Consider the following 17,764-nt stretch of genomic DNA (forward strand, 5'->3'; position numbering starts at 1 on the left):
AAGCTGTGATACACCATGAGGACATCCATCACCCAGTGGAACTGTAGCTTGACATGCACACCAGCAGTCATATGAATGTACCAGCAATGTCAGGAGTCATGTCATCCACATCCCTACCGTGGGCCATACTATCTATCAATGTAATGTAACATGGAAGTCCAAGAGACCCACTTGTTGTACAAAGAGTCCTGTAAAGTCAAAGATTCATGGAAGTCAAACACTCATGAGGGTAGTCGAATAGCCACAAGGGTCAGTTTCACCCTTGGCTATAAATACCCCCTCATTTTTACATGCAAAGGAATTTTCACCTCAGCTCCTCCCACATAGCCTTGAGAGTCTATAATCTTTTCTTTGAGGAGTAAGTAGTGGTTCCAATGCCCCACCCACAGGGTTAGAGATGTATGGTGTAACGATATGTCTTGGAAATTTTGCTTAATTCAAAAGCCTACTTTTTTTTCACACTTGAACTAATTCACTTGTTGTCATACATAATCTATTAATGAAAATTTGTTCTATACATTGTTAACGTTGTCCTGCCCATAGTAGCTATCTTCCCGGACATCAGACATACATTTCACATGAAACTTGCTATAACAACTGTTGCACTCACACGGACTCATCCGCTGAGTGTCATACGTGTTATCTTCCCTTGTGTGTTGTGACCGCATCCATGTGGATTGTTCCTTTGGAAGCTATGTACGTCTTGTTGTGTTGTGTTTTCCCATCAGAGTTGGGGCTTCCTCCTAATCGACTTGGTACCGACTCCCACCCTCTCCCTCTACAATGAAAGAACCATTGATGCATGGTTTTCCTACTTCCAGAAACCTTAATCCACCTTTCGAGTTCCAATCTATCAATGTGCCTCCCAATTTACCAGCTGGAGACCTACATAGGTGAATCACCTTGGTAGGGTTTTGCTGAGTAGGCTCCAAAATCCAAACTTATAGGATATCTTCTGGTTCAAGTTCTAGATCGACATAGTCCCGAGGGTTCACCATCTCTATTTTTTATGTATATAGGGTAAGAAAATAACCATGAACTCTCTCATTGTTGAGCTCCTGAAGCGAGCACGTGTAGTTGAGAGTAACCACCAATAAGAAAACCAAACAATGTTTTAAAACCCTCCTTTGAAACCCCTTGTCTACCCTACTTTGTTTCCTAATCGTGTCATTCCCTAGGTGACAAGTAAGGCTTCCAAGTATGGGCCATGCGTTGGTTGGCCCCATCTACTGACCATCATTCGTACTGCATATGTTGCTAACCATATTCCTTCTTGGTGCAACCCTCCACCGGAACCCTAATCGCCATCGCTTTAGACAATATATCTCAAATTATGAGTATTTTTATTATTAAAAGTTTTTGAAATTATGTAGTTGATTTACAATTCTAAAATTTAGTTATGAGTTCATAACTTAGTTATGAGCATGCATTCAGCAGTGGGCTTTATTTTTTATTCCCAAATCTTCTATTCCTTTTGTGTATCTTTCCACCTTTAGGATCAATTGCTAGTTTTATTATTTAATGTGAATTTTTTTAATTAAAAAAATAGTATTTCATAGTATTGAGATCTGACCAATCGAGTTCTCTGAAAATTAATTTCATGTGGGTGAAGTCGGTTACCAATTCTAGTTTTTCAATCTACACACAATTTGATACTTCTCACCACTCGGTCATATATTGACTTGTCTTTTGCCTGAATGCATGTCACACTGAAACATCCACAATTTATCATGTGGATATCACACACAGCTAGATAGTGCTCTATGCTCATGACGTCGATGCAATTGAGGGTGTGGATCCCATGGTCGATGCAATTGAGCCTGTGGGTCACATTCACAAAGTGATAGCCCTCACACAGTCAATGTTGCATGGCATTGAGTGTGTGGGTTCCATACTCAAATGTAATGGTACTAACCCCATGAATAAATATTGTCCCGACACGGTTGATGTTCGGCCACTACGCGCAAAAAGAGAAAACAAGTGGAAATGCCAATATTTATGTACAAAAAGTAGGGTAGAGAATCTCTTTGGGTTTTCCATTGCAATTTCTTTGCTATACTTTGATCAACCTCCTCTACATTTTGGATCTTTCTATATTTCCAAATTGTAAATGGTCACCTCCTCTTCCACGGCTAGTTGTGTTTGTTATGAATTTTTCATTAATCACCGCAAGCTTGATGTGAAGAAAACCTTTGCCAGCGATTTGTATCATTGCCTTGTCTCACAGGGATTGAAAGTCTTTCTAGATCAAAAGGAATTACAAAGGGGGGGACTATTTGACTTCTCAAATAGAAAGCACTATTAGAACTGCCTCTGTTCATGTGTCAATTTTCTCGCCTGGATATGTAGACTCTATTTTATGTCTGAATGAGCTCCTCCTAATGCTGGAATCGAGAAAGACAATTATTCTAGTATTTTATGGTGTCAAGCCCTGTGAGCTTAGGTGGACATAGGGAAATCATGGAAAGTATGTTGAAGCCCTACAATCATTGGAAAATAATATGAGTTATGATAATCAAACTCTCCAAAATAAGTTGTGACATGACTCCATTACAATTGATAGTTGGAGAAATGCTCTTGCTATTGTTTTGCCCATAAGCAGTTTTCAAGCTAGAGTCCTGCAACAGGTGAGAACTCCACCTTTTCACGGTATTGTATTGCTTTATGTTTGGATAGATATATGTAAAAAAAATTTCCTTAATAACTTTATTTATTTTTGTTGTGAATAACCACCGATGAAGGGGAGTTGTTGATATAGTAGTTGAAGAGGTTTTGAAGAGAGTGAAGAAGAGACCTTTGCATGTAGCCAAATATCCAACAGGTCTAGATGAAAAGGTAAAACATTTTGAAAATGAATTTTTATTGCAGCAGCAAGAAAAAAGTGAAAAACCTCCCATCCTAGGAATTTTTGGGTTGTGTGGCATAGGAAAAACAACCCTGGAAAAATAACCCTTCAACCAAAAGAGTTCATAGTACAAAATATCTTATTTTCAATCAAATGTAAGAGAAAACGCAAGTAAAGGAACTTTAATTTCAGTGTAGAGAAAAAATCACAAGAGTTTGACTGGATCAAATACAAAAATAGACTGCATCGATCAAGGTATGGAGATTCTTAAACAACATCTCTCCTCTTCTCATGCCTTAATAGTTGTCGCCGATGTAGATCAAGTCGATCAGATTGAATCACTTTTACCCAATCAAACTGTCATCCCATTAGATAATTTAATATTGATTACATCTAGATATAAATATATTCTCACAAGCTTAGGAATTGAAAACTCATCCATTTATAAGCTAAGTGGGTGGAATGAACAACAATCTCGAGAAATCTTATGCTTCAATGCCTTCAAGAAGCCCTACCCACTCTAACAATTTTATTTTTTTGTAAATAAGTTCTTAGAAGCCTACAAATGACTTCCTCTCTCTTTGAAAGTGTTTGGGGCACTTTTGTATGGAAGAAAGAACTAATTTTATTGGGAACACCAATTGAACAAACTTCAACGGATACTCCCCATAGAGACAAAGAAGAGACTGCAAATTAGTTATGAGGCACTCAATGTGGAGGAGCGAGAGATATTCTTAGATGTTGCATGTTTTTTCATTGGAGAAAACAGATATATGGTTATCAAAATCACTACAAGAAAAAAGGACACTGGTGAGGGGTGAAAAATGTCACCATAAGTTCATTAGTGACGGTCAAAAGAGCATTCATCACCAAAAATTGAACGTCACCAAAGGTGGCATCGCCAAAAGTATAGGTGTTGTTTTGACATACAAAGTTCGTCACCAATAATTTTTTTTAATGACGGATAGCGACCGTCACCATTTCATATTAGCAATGGTGACAGACCATAGCCTCCATCACCAAAAAATGAAAGTCACCAAAGGTAGCGTCACCAAAAGTATAGGTGTTGTAGTGACATTCAAAGTTCGTCACCAATAATGATTTATAATGACATATAGCGATTTTCACCATTGCATATGAGCAATGGTGATGAACCATAGCCTCAATCACCAAAAACTAAACACCACCAAAAGTGGCGTCACCAAAAGTATAGGTGTTATGGTGACATTCAAGGTTCATCACAAATATTGATTATAATGACGGAGAGTAACTGTCACCATTTCATATGAACAACAATGATTTATTGTGATGGATCTTTAATGGTCGTCACTATTGGTGGATATATATGGTGACGTTCGCTGACCGTCACCAAAAGACACATTGCCAGAAGTATAGGTGTTGTTGTGACATGCAAGGTACGTCACAAATAATGACTATAATGATGGACAATGATCATCACCATTTCATATCAACAGCAAAAATTTATGGTTACAAAACTTTGAGGGTCGTCACTATTGATGCGTATATATGGTGGTGTTTTTTTACTGTCACCATTTCATCCTTTTGGTGAAGGTCAAAAAATGTCACCAAAGCTCATTGGTGATGGTGAAAAGAGCCTCTGTCACCAAAAAATGATCGTCATCATTCCATATGGATGTCAGGGCACGATGGAATTGAACCACCAACCTCCTTCTTGTAAAGCAGGTGCTCTTCCATTGAGGTAGCACCCTTTAAACAATTATAATTTTAAAAACTAGACCTTGAAACTTCATAAATTGTAAATTTTGCAATTTTCAATAAATTAAAGCCTCGGCAATATTTTATTAGACAAGAAAAGCAACATCGAAGCTACAAGTCCCTACCTAATTCTTATTGAAGTTATGAAAAGTGGGTGGAGGAAAAAATAGTTATGTATAAGAGAACTAGTAGTTAGTACTTGGCACATCTTAGCTTGTTTGATATATCTTTGTAATATCTGACACATGTTAGCATGCCCTAGCATTCCTTAACACACATTAGTAGTCATGACCTCACAACTAGCATTACATTTTCCATGACTTGGGAACCTTACATTCACTAGAACACCTTGGCTCTCCCTAGTTTTCATGCCCCTAGTTTTCATGCCCTCTGTTATACTCCACAATGTCCCAGGCTGATGAGGAGATCGACGGGGGTAACCACAGACCAAGATTTTAGTTTGGAAACTAGCCCTACCAAACCGGAGAGGGCTCTCTTTATGAAATCACAACCAAGAGATGACTGGAATGTAAAGGATTTTAGGCTAGATAGCTAGGCTTACGTGTGTTTTTGGAAAATTTAGGGACTTGGAACTCTGTTCACTGGTGTCTTGTCTGGCAGGGAATTTGTCAAGGAGGCAGGGACTTGGAACTCTATCTAGGATAAAGCACCTAACATGCATGATAGAATTTACCTAGAATAGAGTACCTCCTACCTAGAAGAGTGTCCCCTGCTCAAAATATATAACCCCTCTCTACTGTGCACTTTTCTTAAAGATAAATCTATGCATAAAATAGTACTAAGAAAAACACCTAAATTAAGAAAAGTTAGCATCTAAGTCAAACTATAAAAGTATATTAAATATGGCTCTATATAAGTTTGGGAAACATTAGACAAGCATTCTTGCATACAACAACCATAAGATGCCTAAAATTTATGTGCTTCTTTCATTGTTGCTATACCCTCACAACAAAAATGGAATTTGTAGCATGTACCCCAAGGTTGTATGCATCTGTTGAGGGTGTATATTGGAAGGATTTGCTGAGATGAAGTACTATTGAAGGAGAAACACCTTAAAAACAACAGATAAATTCTATTGTGAAACTGCTACTGGGTACACTTCTCCGCTAAATGGACACTACAATGTATTGTAGTGCTGCTGAAGAAAAAACACCTTTAGTGCAACACGGATAAAACTTTAACAGATATTGTCACTATGGCCTCGGTTGTAGATAATCTCATGAATATAGGTAACAACTTCAATAATTGAAAAACCAAAAGGTGAGATGCATAGATCATTTGAAATGATAGATTTGGGCATACTTTATTATTGTTTAGAAGTGTTAGTATAGAAAATGCAAGGTAGCATGCTGTGTATTTATGTCACAGGTCAAGGATGCAAAGAAATACATAAAATATTAAATAGCATGGTATAAGTCGATTGTAGGTTCTTTTGAAACGGGAATGGAATTCTCCTTGTGCAGGTTCTAATCTAGTGGGTATAACTTTAAATAAGGAACTGATAGTTATGGGGTTGGAATTGTCTCACAATTCATGAAAAGTCCCAAATTTTTTCACTAGAAATAAGCAGAGTGAGTCATCAGGTTTATGGAAGGGAACACCCTATTCGCAAGAAGATAACTTGAAATTAGTCGGGAATATTATTTCTTGTCTTCTTGTACGTGTGTGCTTGGAAAAGGTAACCACATCCAAAGACTCAATAACAGGTCTGATAAAGTTTATAGATGTGAAGCACTTCAATGCACTTTATTACATTGTTCAATGAATGAATTCCTTTTGAGGTTGTTGAATTCTGCAATAAGACATGGAAGTGTTTAGAGAATATGTCTAATGACAAGTTAATATTTTGATAGTTTATTCTAACAAGGGAGCATGAACCACACCAAAAAGAATAAACATATCAGTGAGCCAACATGATATCTTCCTTTTTTTGCTATTTATTTTGATGCTTTCCTTTCATGCTCGAGATATGCCTTCAACAAAGGCACAAGTGGAAATTTTTCTACAAGTCCAAATGCAAAGACAAATTGTAAAGCATCCATTTTCCTTTGACTGTGCAATTTTTCCACAACATCTGCAAGAAACAAGACCAAACATGTCATGCAGGACCACAATCAAATAATTATAAGCCCATAAAGTCTTGAAACAACTTGTATAAACCACAACTTTGTAAGTAATTTCAAAATAATTTAGAGCACAAGAGTCAGCAAGTTCAAGGAACCTTTTTGCTGAAGGCATATTAAGCATAATAATCATCTATCTTTGAAGAATTAAATCATCAGCCAACTAGTAAACAAACCTTTCTGTTGAAGGCATATTAAGCATAATAATCATCTATATCTGAAGAATTAAATCATCGGCAAACTAGTAAAAAAACCTTTCTGTTGAAGGCATACTAACCATAATAATCATATGTCTGAAGGATGAAATCATCAAACAATGAGTATTTCTACATAAAAATACACCTCAACTTGTAAACAATTGAACAAGGACAGAAACCTTTGCAAGTAAACTCAGTCTCACGCTTGAAAAGGAGTAGATTAACATTCATTTGATCTCAGGAATTTGATGCATAGTTTGAAAAAAGATTTATGTGGATTTGGACAACTAGCCTTGAGTCATTGACATACTTTTAATAGTGTCCTTTAATCCATATGAAAGACTGCAACTTCAGTGACCTTTGTCAATCTATTTCTTAACATTAATAACTTTCAAAATTTTGTGACTTATCCTTTCAGATTTCAGATATCTTTAATGTTAGTTCCAGTCTCCGCAGCCTGTCACCAGGGATCAACATGAGCTCTTACTATTTCTGGTTTTGTTAGATGTTTTGCACATGATGTTTAGCACAAAACATGTCACAAGTGTGTCCATTAGAAGAAGCTCAGAAAAATATTTCCAACGGTATATCACACTCCCGTAACCGGCTCCCGGATTAGAAGATATGATCAAAATGAATGAGTGATTCTTGGTTATGCATGTTTTGAGGTCAGTTGCTGCACACAATGATAAGTTTAGTACAAAATCAGTTTCTGAAATAATGGTAAGGAATTTTTCAAAAGTGAAAGAGTTTTTTGTTCATCACATACCAAATAAAAAAAACCTCATTCATTTTATGTACAGGTGCTACTATGTGGGAGATATACAATGATATTTGGAGCCTACATTAAAACAAAGAAAAATTTTCATATTTTTTTATTGTTTTAGTCATTTTAGTGCGGTGCCATTTTACAACAGATGGAAAGTAATTTTGCAAAACCCAAGGAATTTTTTGTTAATAACGAGCCATATAACAAAAGCCTTTTTCTATTTATTCACAGGTGTCATGGATTGGGATATGTGACTATATCTTAACAGCTCTTTTTCACAGATTTAAATTTTTAATGATTTTTTGTTTTAGAGATGATTTTGTGGCACAGATTTCAAGCAATTGGAAATGAATTTCCCAAATTTTAGAGAGGGTTTTCTCCAAAATGACCTTATATACAAAAACCTCTTTCAGTTTTATAATGGGTGCTATGGTTTAGGAGATACGAGTTCATCTTCAACACCTATTTTCAGAAATTCGGTCTAAGTTTAATGTAACATATTATATTTTGAAGAAAATGGTTGAGTTGAATTCCCTTATTACAAGGATGAGAAGATGTATATATTTTATGAATTTCATAGTGTAGCGGTTGGAATTTGGTATAAGGTTGGACTTTTGTGAAAGCTTTGAGCAGCATTGTGCATTCATCTCTATAGTTTGGCAAAGGAATAGACCAGGGTTTGCAGCCTTTTGTGGGATTCTTGTGGCAAATTGATTTGGTATAGTGTCTTCTTCTGTAATTCAAGTTTTACATGTGTTTATGTATGCCATTTTCTCTCTTTTTCAGCTGAACTAAATGAATCAAGGATAAAGGTAGAAATCATTGAAATTGCAGTGCTCTACCTAGGGTTTGTTTGGTTATTTATGTTTTCTACTGTTTGAAGAGGATACCTGAGACTCTCATGCCCTATCCAACTCCTCACCAGTGCTAAGACCCTCCATCTCATTCAATTTAAAGTACTAAAGCATTTTCCTACCTCGCCCCACAGAAACCTCTACAAAACTGAGTCCATTCCCCGGACCCAAATCTGCCTTTCACTTTTGAGCCAACAAAACATCATCAAATTCAATCAAACTCCTCCAAGCACATAACTAGCCTAAAATTAGTTTTTACATCAGTCATATCAAGCTTTAGTGATCATATTTTCCTAAGATTGACAAGGAGAGAGCCCTCTCCCGACTTGGTAGGGTTGGCTACCAGGTTAAGCGTGGTTTAATGTTACCCTAGATTCTGCCTTTCTCAGCCTGAGGTAGATTTAGGCCCTAACATAGTGGCAACCATACTGGGGAAGAAAAGTTTGTTTGTTTGTTAATGTTCTTGCTTTATAAACTACAGATGGAGCCTGAAGTTAGCCAGGTAGCCTTCGAACTGCTCTTGCTCTACAAGTGCATAGTAGATAAATGTTGCTTCAGTCAATCTCCAGTTTAGTTTATGAACTGAGCTCAACTGGGGAAGAGGCGACAAATCTTCTCTGGGAAAGATCATTCAAGTTGCAGATCTAATTGCTGATGGTGGACAACAGTCAGACACATATGAAGGCTGAAACATTCACCTGGCGACTCCAACTCAATCCAGAGATTCCAGCGCTCATTGATCCGTTCATGCACTAAAATAAAATGGTAGGGTATGTGGCAAACCCTGTGTTTTGTGAAGTTTTAAAAGAAGTTAGAGATTAGTTAGTGGATATTGAAATTGATGAAGTATTTTTCATTACCATGCTTCAATGTTTGAGATCTCTGAAGTTTCCTCCTAAAGCTAAAACTGGTATCTTTGAGTTAGTTGTTGAAAAATTTGAGAAGGAGATTCAATATTTAAATGATCAGATCCAATCATATGAATTTCGAGATCCCAAAAAGTTTTTGGAAACTCTCCCTCCTTCAAAACAAGAAACAATAGAGCTGCCCATGGATGTTTGTATTGACAGTTTGCAGTTGGAGGTCAGTATTGAGGAGTTGGGGCAGAAAATAGAGTCTGGTTTTTTTATCCTATTGCAACGTACATGGAAATTTTTTTCAGTTTGAATGATAAGTCAGATTGTCTTTCACACTACCAAATTCAGTTTTTGCATGGATGGTTGTCAGCGTTTCCAATTGTGTCCTGGTTCGAGCACTTCCAAGCAGCATCCTTGTCATAGTTACTTGATTGGTTGAGCTGGCATTGCAGTGTTACTTGATCTATCAATTTTTCAGCAAAGTAGGTTAGATTGGTACATAAATATGTTGTTTGAGGCAACATTTTAGTTTTCGGTATTTGTTTATGTACAGGTTGCAGTATGTATATGTTTTTGGATTGGTATGAGTTGTTTTGGGCTTGCAGTTGTTTGGCCATCCATGCCCAATGGATGAGGCACTTTGTCTATGGTGTTCTTCACACCTCCAAGGAGTTTCCATCCCCAATGGAGTTGATGTTAGTTCCAATCTTCGCAGCCTGTCACCAGGGATCAACATGAGCTCTTACTATGTCTGGTTTTGTTAGATGTTTTGCACATGATGTTCAGCACAAAACATGTCACAAGTGTGTCCATCAGAAGAAGCTCAGAAAAATTTCCAACAGTATATCACAATATCATAACCGGGTCCCAGATTAGAAGATATGATCGAAATGAATGAGTGATTCTTGGTTATGCATGTTTTGAGGTCAGTTGCTGCACACAATGACAAGTTTAGTACAAAATCAATTTCTGAAATAATGGTAAGGAATTTTTCAAAAGTGAAAGAGGTTTTTGTTCATCACATACCAAATAACAAAAACCTCATTCCGTCTATGCACAAGTGCTACTATGTGGGATATATATAGTGATATTTGGAGCCTACATTAAAACAAAGCAAAATTTTCATATTTTTTATTGTTTTAGTCATTTTAGTGCGGTGCCATTTTACAACATATGGAAAGTAATTTTTCAAAACCCAAGGAGGTTTTTGTTAGTCACAAGCCATATAACAAAAACCTATTTTATTTTATTCACTGGTGTCATGGAATGGGATATGTGGCTAGATCTTTACAACTCATTTTCACAGATTTAAATTTTTAATGATTTTAAGTTTTAGAGATGATTTGGTGGCACAGATTGCGCGCAACTGGAAACTAATTTCCCAAATTTGAGAGATTTTTTTCTCCAACACGACCTTATATACAAAAACCTCCTTCCATTTTGTAACAGGTGCTATGGTTTAGGAGATACGAGTTCATCTTCAACACCTATTTTTAGAAATTCGACCCAAGTTTAATGTAACTGGTTCTATTTTGAAGAAAATGGTTGAGCTCAATTACCTTAGTACAAGGATAAGAAAATGTATATTTTTTATGAATTTCATAGTGTAGGGGTTGGAATTTGGCAGAAGGTTGGACTTTTGTGAAAGCTTTGAGCAGCATTGTATATTTATCTCTGTAGTTTGGAAAAGGAATAGACTAGGATTTGCAGCCTTTTGTGGGATTCTTGTGGCAAATTGATTTGGCATAGTGTCTTCTTCTGTAATTCAAGTCTTACATGTGCTTATGTATGCTATTTTCTCTCTTTTTCAACTGAACTAAATGAATCAAGGATAAAGGTAGAAATCATTGAAATTGCAGTGCTCTTTGTTTGGTTATTTATGTTTTCTATTGTTTGAAGAGGATCCTTGAGACTCTCATGCCCTCTCCAACTCCTCACCGGTCCTAAGACCCTTCATCTCATTCAATTTAAAGTACTAAGGCATTTGCCTACCTTGCCCCACAGAAACCTCTGCAAAACTGAGTCCATTCCCCGGACCTAAATCTGTCTTTCACTTTTGAGCCAACAAAACATCATCAAATTCAATCAAACTCCTCTGAGCACATACCTAGCCTAAAATTAGTCTTTACATCAGTCATATCAAGCTTTAGTGATCATATTTTCCTGAGATTGACAAGGAGAGAGCCCTCTCCTGAACTGGTAGGGCTAGCTACCAGGTTAAGCGTGGTTTGATGTTACCCTAGATTCTGCCTTTCTCAACTTGAGGTAGATTTAGGCCCTAACATTCACTTCATTTTTTACTTGAGATATTCTTCTTTTGACACTCTATTACACACTATGTTACATTGACGATTCCCTCTCTATGAAATATATTTATAAAAGTATCCTCTGCCATAGAAATTTATTTGACTGTAAGTGGCTCAGTTGGTTTGTTCCAAAGTGACACACTGAGGATGTGAAGCTATTGTACATACATTTTGAAGTCACATGGAGACAGGGAATTCATTTTGGATTGGGTAATTCATTTATTATTGTTATAATTTAACCACATGGTCTGTACATAGTTTGGCACCTATTTTCTTAATTTTTTCCCTTTCATATCGTCTGGTTTCATTTACGTTTTTGTAGATTTGTTGTTCAAATATTTACACCAATGTTATATCATAGTGCCTTCACCATCAAATATCATGTGGTAAATTGAAAGACTGAAACATGAATAACTAACTTTTTATAAGTAAATATCTAACTATAAGAAGGGGAATATAATTCAAAAAAATAGAGACACGATAAGAAATAAATATTTAGGGATGAACTCTTAGATACCTCTCACCTCCATATGTGGCTCATTTGTTGGTTGAGTAAAAGGTGTTGAGTTGATGGGAATGGAGAACTGTTCGATCCACTTCGTGAGAGTTAATGTCCACTGTCGTTGCTGGTTTCCTTGCTACATGTAATTGGACATTATTAATGGTGAGAGTAGCTCTAGAGGGTTTTCCTGATTTGAATTTTGGCCTTGCATACCTAGAAAAGTAGTGTGAAGATTCTTGTGCAGATTTCAGGTTTGGAACTTTGCTTTAAGTTGCATTCTTCTCAGCTGCATTTTCTCAGTATGGAAAATGGAAAACGTTGCAGGGGTTGTTCTGAGAAATGTTTGAGAACCCATTATAACAAGCATGGATCATAATTTTTCAAGGTCATAACAAGGCAAATAAAGGTCTTTCTAGTTAAGGCACAAGACTAAAAGTACCTTCCGTGCTACAAAACTCAACATGCATTACATATTTTAGTTCGGGGCTGGATGTGTTTTATGGTGAAAATCTAAGAGGATGAGAACCTCCTACTCAAGCAAGATTGGATGTGGGGGGGCCTCTAGACTATGCCTAAAAAGTGGAAACTAGGTTTTGACCCAAAGGAGGAACAAACATCTTTGCAATAGATTGAAGCTCCCTTTAGAGTTGTGGAGGAATTCAAAATTTTTGGAAGGGTCACTGATGCTATAGCTAAATTTTGTCTCCTTGGAGAAAATTTTCAGTTTCAAAGATAGGAGAATGGTTAAAATGCTAGCAGAAACTGATCTTCATGAAAATACTGAGATTGCCTATAGATACTAAGATTTCCCAAGGAAAATGGATTTTAAACTAGAAGTTGTACTTCTGAACAGTGAAAAGTCCCATTCCATTGGGTTGCCTCTCATACAATTCTGTGGGAATATTGTAGAGAGAGCAAAAAGCATGAATGGTGGTGTCTACGGATTCTAATTTGGAGGCTAGTTTGAAGTCTGGAAAAGGTAGAAGAAAAAGTGCAGGAAAATCTCAAGACTGTTGATTCAGATGTTGTTCCAACTTCTAGCTTTGGAAGGTGAGAAGTGCTAATATGAGGTATGTGGTCCTAAAGTGGTTGAAGGAACACATGATTTTCCTGTGACTTTTCGAGTTAGGTCCACTTTTATCAATTCCTCATGCTATATAATAGTACTAAAAGAATCCCCTTCCATTATTGGGTGTTCCAAAATTGTTTGTAACATTAAGGAAGGTTTAGGGGACTTTAAGCCCCCCACTGGAATTTGGGTCCATCTTTTGCTTCAGGCAAATGTGGCATTCTCTTCATGCCAATTATCCATTCGTTAGACCATGCAATCCAGTATTCAGAAGCTTCATTAGGTGATGTAGGGATTCGTTCTTTGTCTTGTTTGGGTGGTCAGCCAGTTAAAGGGGCCTCACAAAATAAAGGTAGTGAGATTTCCAAGTCATCCTACCATCCAAGATCAAAGAAATAATGTTGTGGATGATTTTGGGGTTTGGAAGGGGGTTTAGCACTTGATCAAGATCACCACCAAGTCTCCATTGGAAGAAACTCAAATAAATCTGAAGCAAAGTCATGGTTTCAAAAAAAGAGGAGCTAAAGGGCACGGTTGACAATCAGTGGGGCCCTTGCAGCAAGAAAAACCCCATTTCTAAATGATTTTTTAGTCATTTATTTGAAGTCCAAAAGTTGATTGATGTAGAACCAATCAAATAAGCACCTACCTGGAGAAATAACTGAAAAGGCATAAGTGGAATTTCAAAAAGGCTAGATAAATCCTTTGTTGCTACTCAGTTGATGTTAGATTCGGAGAGTGAGCTCATAAATTGTTTAGGGAAGCTTGCCCTGTATTGCTAAAAATTGAATCAGAGAGTAAGAAGCATCCAAACCCCTTTAATTTTAATCTTTTACTGGCTAAATAAAAATAATTCCAAGATTGTGGTCATCAATAATTGATGGCATTACAATAGTAACAGTGAGGACAGAGACATGAAGCAGTTCATAAACAATCTGAAAAGGGTAAAAGGTGAAGTTGTAGATTGAGCTCAAAGCTTCGTTAAAAAATATTTAAAGGATGTCAAAAAATGAATTAAAAACCTCTGATAATAATAAAGTAGGGGTGTTTTTGAAAGATGAAATCAATCCTCTCAAGGAGCTAGAAGGGAAAACAAACCACCTTGCCAAAGAGGAAAAAGAAACTAAGCTAAAAAGGAGAACCATCTTGTTCTCTAAAAGTGACACAAATACTAAACTTTTTCACAAGTACGCAAGTCATACAAGAAACATTAACATTATTTGGGAAAACAATAAGCTATATAGCTCTAGGGTTAATAAGTCTTTTAAGGAGATAGCTGAAATGAGAAAGAAAATTTTTAAAAGTCTAATGGCAGCAAATATTTGTGAATTCATGAAAATTATCACGCTATTTCCCAGCATTATCAGTGATGAAATGAACATAGACTTGGAGGCAGAGGTTTCCAAAGAGGAGATAAAATCATTTTTAAACTCCAAAAAACTAAAAATTGTATACCCAATGGATGGACAGTTGAATTTCTGAAGAAGAATTTATGCTCCTTTATAATAGGAAAATCTATGCTGATGTGAGAACAATATATTAAATAATACATACAATGAAAACTCACAAGCTTCCTACTATAGCAATGATGCTAGAACTTGTAAAGGTGTAAGAAAAAATGAATTGGCTCTTTCTTAGACTGTTGTTGATTCAGCTGGGAACAAACTTGCAGATTGTAGAATGGTTAATGGGATGCCTTACTTCCATTCCTTTTACAGTTCTAATCAATGGGTCCACCAAAAGTTTCTTAATGCATATTGAGGTTTGTGGCAACGGTGCTATCTATCACCATTTCTTTTCGTATTAGTGGTTGAAGGTGTATGTTCATCACGGATGCAAGGAGAAGAGGGATAGTGAAAGGAGTAAAAATTTCTGACTTTGAATATTCTCATCTATTATTTGTTGATGATATCATCACATCTGGGCAAGAATCACTAAGGGAGTTAAAAGGTATAATGCATATTTACTTCAAAACTACAGGTTTGGAAATCACTATGAGGAATTCTACAATGTTGTTCAATACTTTGGTTGAGGAAGAAAAAGCCACTCGTGAATCTGTTTCCTATGAATTTTACGTAATTAGATCAAGGAAACATATTCTTGGGATCTTAAAGCCTCTTAATTATGTTTAGTATGATTGAACTTGGTTGTAGAGAAAAATTGAAGCTCGAATTTCATTACGGTACAATTGATGGTTCTCTAGGGGAGGGAGATTAGCGTTGGTCAAGGTTGTGCTTGAAAGTATTCTTGTGCATTGGTTATCTGTTGTTCATATCCCTAATATCTATATATATATATATATATATATATATATATATATATATATATATATATATATATATATATATATATATATATATATATATATATATATATATATATATATATATATATATATATATATATATATATATATATATATATATATATATATATATATATATATATATATATATATATATATATATATTAACAAAAAAAATTGAAAACAGAAGGAAAATGAAAGGAATTTATTTAGTTAAATGGAGCCAGGTGGTAAATTTTAAAGAAGCTGGAGGGTGGGGCATAAAAAAATATAAATCTCTTCAATCTAGCTCTAGCTGCTAAAATTCTATAGAGGTTAGTCTACAATGAAGGTTTGTAGGAGAAAATTATGAAAACCAAACATTTGAGAATGATTTCTACAGAAGATTAGTTTACAGAAGAAAGGGAACATTTTAATGGAAATTCTATTGTTTGGAAAGATTTGGTGAAAGCATTCCCATTAATTGGAAAATTAACAACATGGAAGATTCAAAGGAACAAGGTAAGAATAGGGGAAGACCCCTAGATTGGTTGTAAAGGTAATTTCAAACTGTGTAAGCTAGTAATAGATATCCATCTCTTAGGGATTTATTTGAGGGAAAATGTGGCAAAAAATGATGGCAGGAATGTTTGATCTCATGGCTTGAATTTAGCATGGGATTTGAATTTGTGAGGGGTAAAAACTGAGGCAAGAAACCATAGCCTAAATTCTAGTGCCATTAATGATTAAACTTTCTAAACAAGATGAGCTAATTTAAGTGGTCAAAAAATGAGGGACCTGATGAATATATTGCCAAACTGGAATACAAGGTAAAGATGGAAGAAGAAATGATGAGGGAAAGATCCCCATAGTGGCACTTATTTTGAAAGTTAGAAATTTCTCTTAAAGCTAGAATCTTTCACTGGTTAGATTTAGACAACAAAATTTTAACTTGGGATAAGGGTCCTGGAAGATGTCTTTTGTGTAAGACAACTGAGGAATCCATGGATGACTTGTTTTTTTTGCATGTGGGTTAAATATAGTTAAAGGGAGTATGACACCATTGTGTTTGTACTATGCAGCTTGGTGCAAATATTGTGTATTCCAAGTGGGTTGGCACAAAGATTGAATTCAATGGAGTTAATCATCTTCTTGTAAAGGAAGATGACATTGTGGGGGTTCTTGATACAGATGATATCAAGGATTTGAAGCCATTGAATGATCGACTTTTGATTAAGGTAAGGTTTTGATGGCAACAAGTTTTAGTAGAAATATAACATCTTTAGTCCAAATTGTTAGAGGGGCCTGGATAAAATATTCAGGGCAAATTGAAATTGGGGATTTGAGCATGGAAGTTGTATATCCTCTTCAAAAAATCTATGAGGGTTGAATGTATGCTACAGGTTGCAGTGGGGGAAGAGAAGATAGTCGATGGTTTGCTCCTCACTGAAAGTGCTAAGGAGAAACCTTCTATTGGAACGATATGTTAAAATATATGGATTGGTATCATGCTTAAAGTATTCTAATAGGCAACTTTATTTTTAAAAACAAACTCTGATTACATTTCCTATGTTTAAAATCTATTTCGAGTCCGAGCGTAAAATAGGGCTTATTAGAAAATATGTGATGGCATTTTTGAAAGTTTTAGTTCTATTACATATTTTCATGTAAGTAGATAATTTTAGTAGGACCTGGTGCTTATGATGAAGAAGGAAAGAGGAAGCCAATGTCAGTAACTGCTGGAAATACTATTCTATACTCAAAATTTGCTGGTAATGAATTTAAAAGTGGTGATGGATCTGAATACATGACTTGAGGGTGTCAAATGTGTTGGTTGTACTCTCTTAGCTTTAATATTGAATGTCCACTAATTGTTGTTAGTGTGGCTTTAATTGGATGTTGTAGAAGAATGTGAGAATTGAAGTGTGTCAAACCATGGGCATGTGCAACTGTCCAGAGTAAATTTTCCAGCAATTTTATGTGCATAACAAGTGCAAGCATATGCTGCAAATCAGTATAATATATGCAAGTCAATACTTAATTTCGGGGCTTGTTGTAATTAATAATGCTTGACACATCATTCTTTAATTCATTAGTTTGGCTCCTAAAGCACCAACGAAATAGGATAGAGATGTTAATCAAGGTTTAAATGTTATAATGATATTCTATTAATGGTTCTTGTTATATACTTGGCTCTGAA

At 35.8% G+C, this 17,764-nt stretch overlaps 1 pseudogene; it reads left to right on the plus strand.

The window, feature by feature from the left end:
* Nucleotides 1-16,640: 16,640 nt before the first annotated feature.
* Nucleotides 16,641-17,412, plus strand: LOC149143342 (20 kDa chaperonin, chloroplastic-like; annotated as a pseudogene).
* The last annotated feature ends 352 nt before the right edge of the window (nt 17,413-17,764 follow it).

Source organism: Pinus tabuliformis, chromosome X, assembly GCF_031772625.1.
Source record: "Pinus tabuliformis cultivar Carrire ecotype Pingquan chromosome X, CPIR1, whole genome shotgun sequence".
NCBI classification, from domain to species: Eukaryota; Viridiplantae; Streptophyta; class Pinopsida; order Pinales; family Pinaceae; genus Pinus; species Pinus tabuliformis.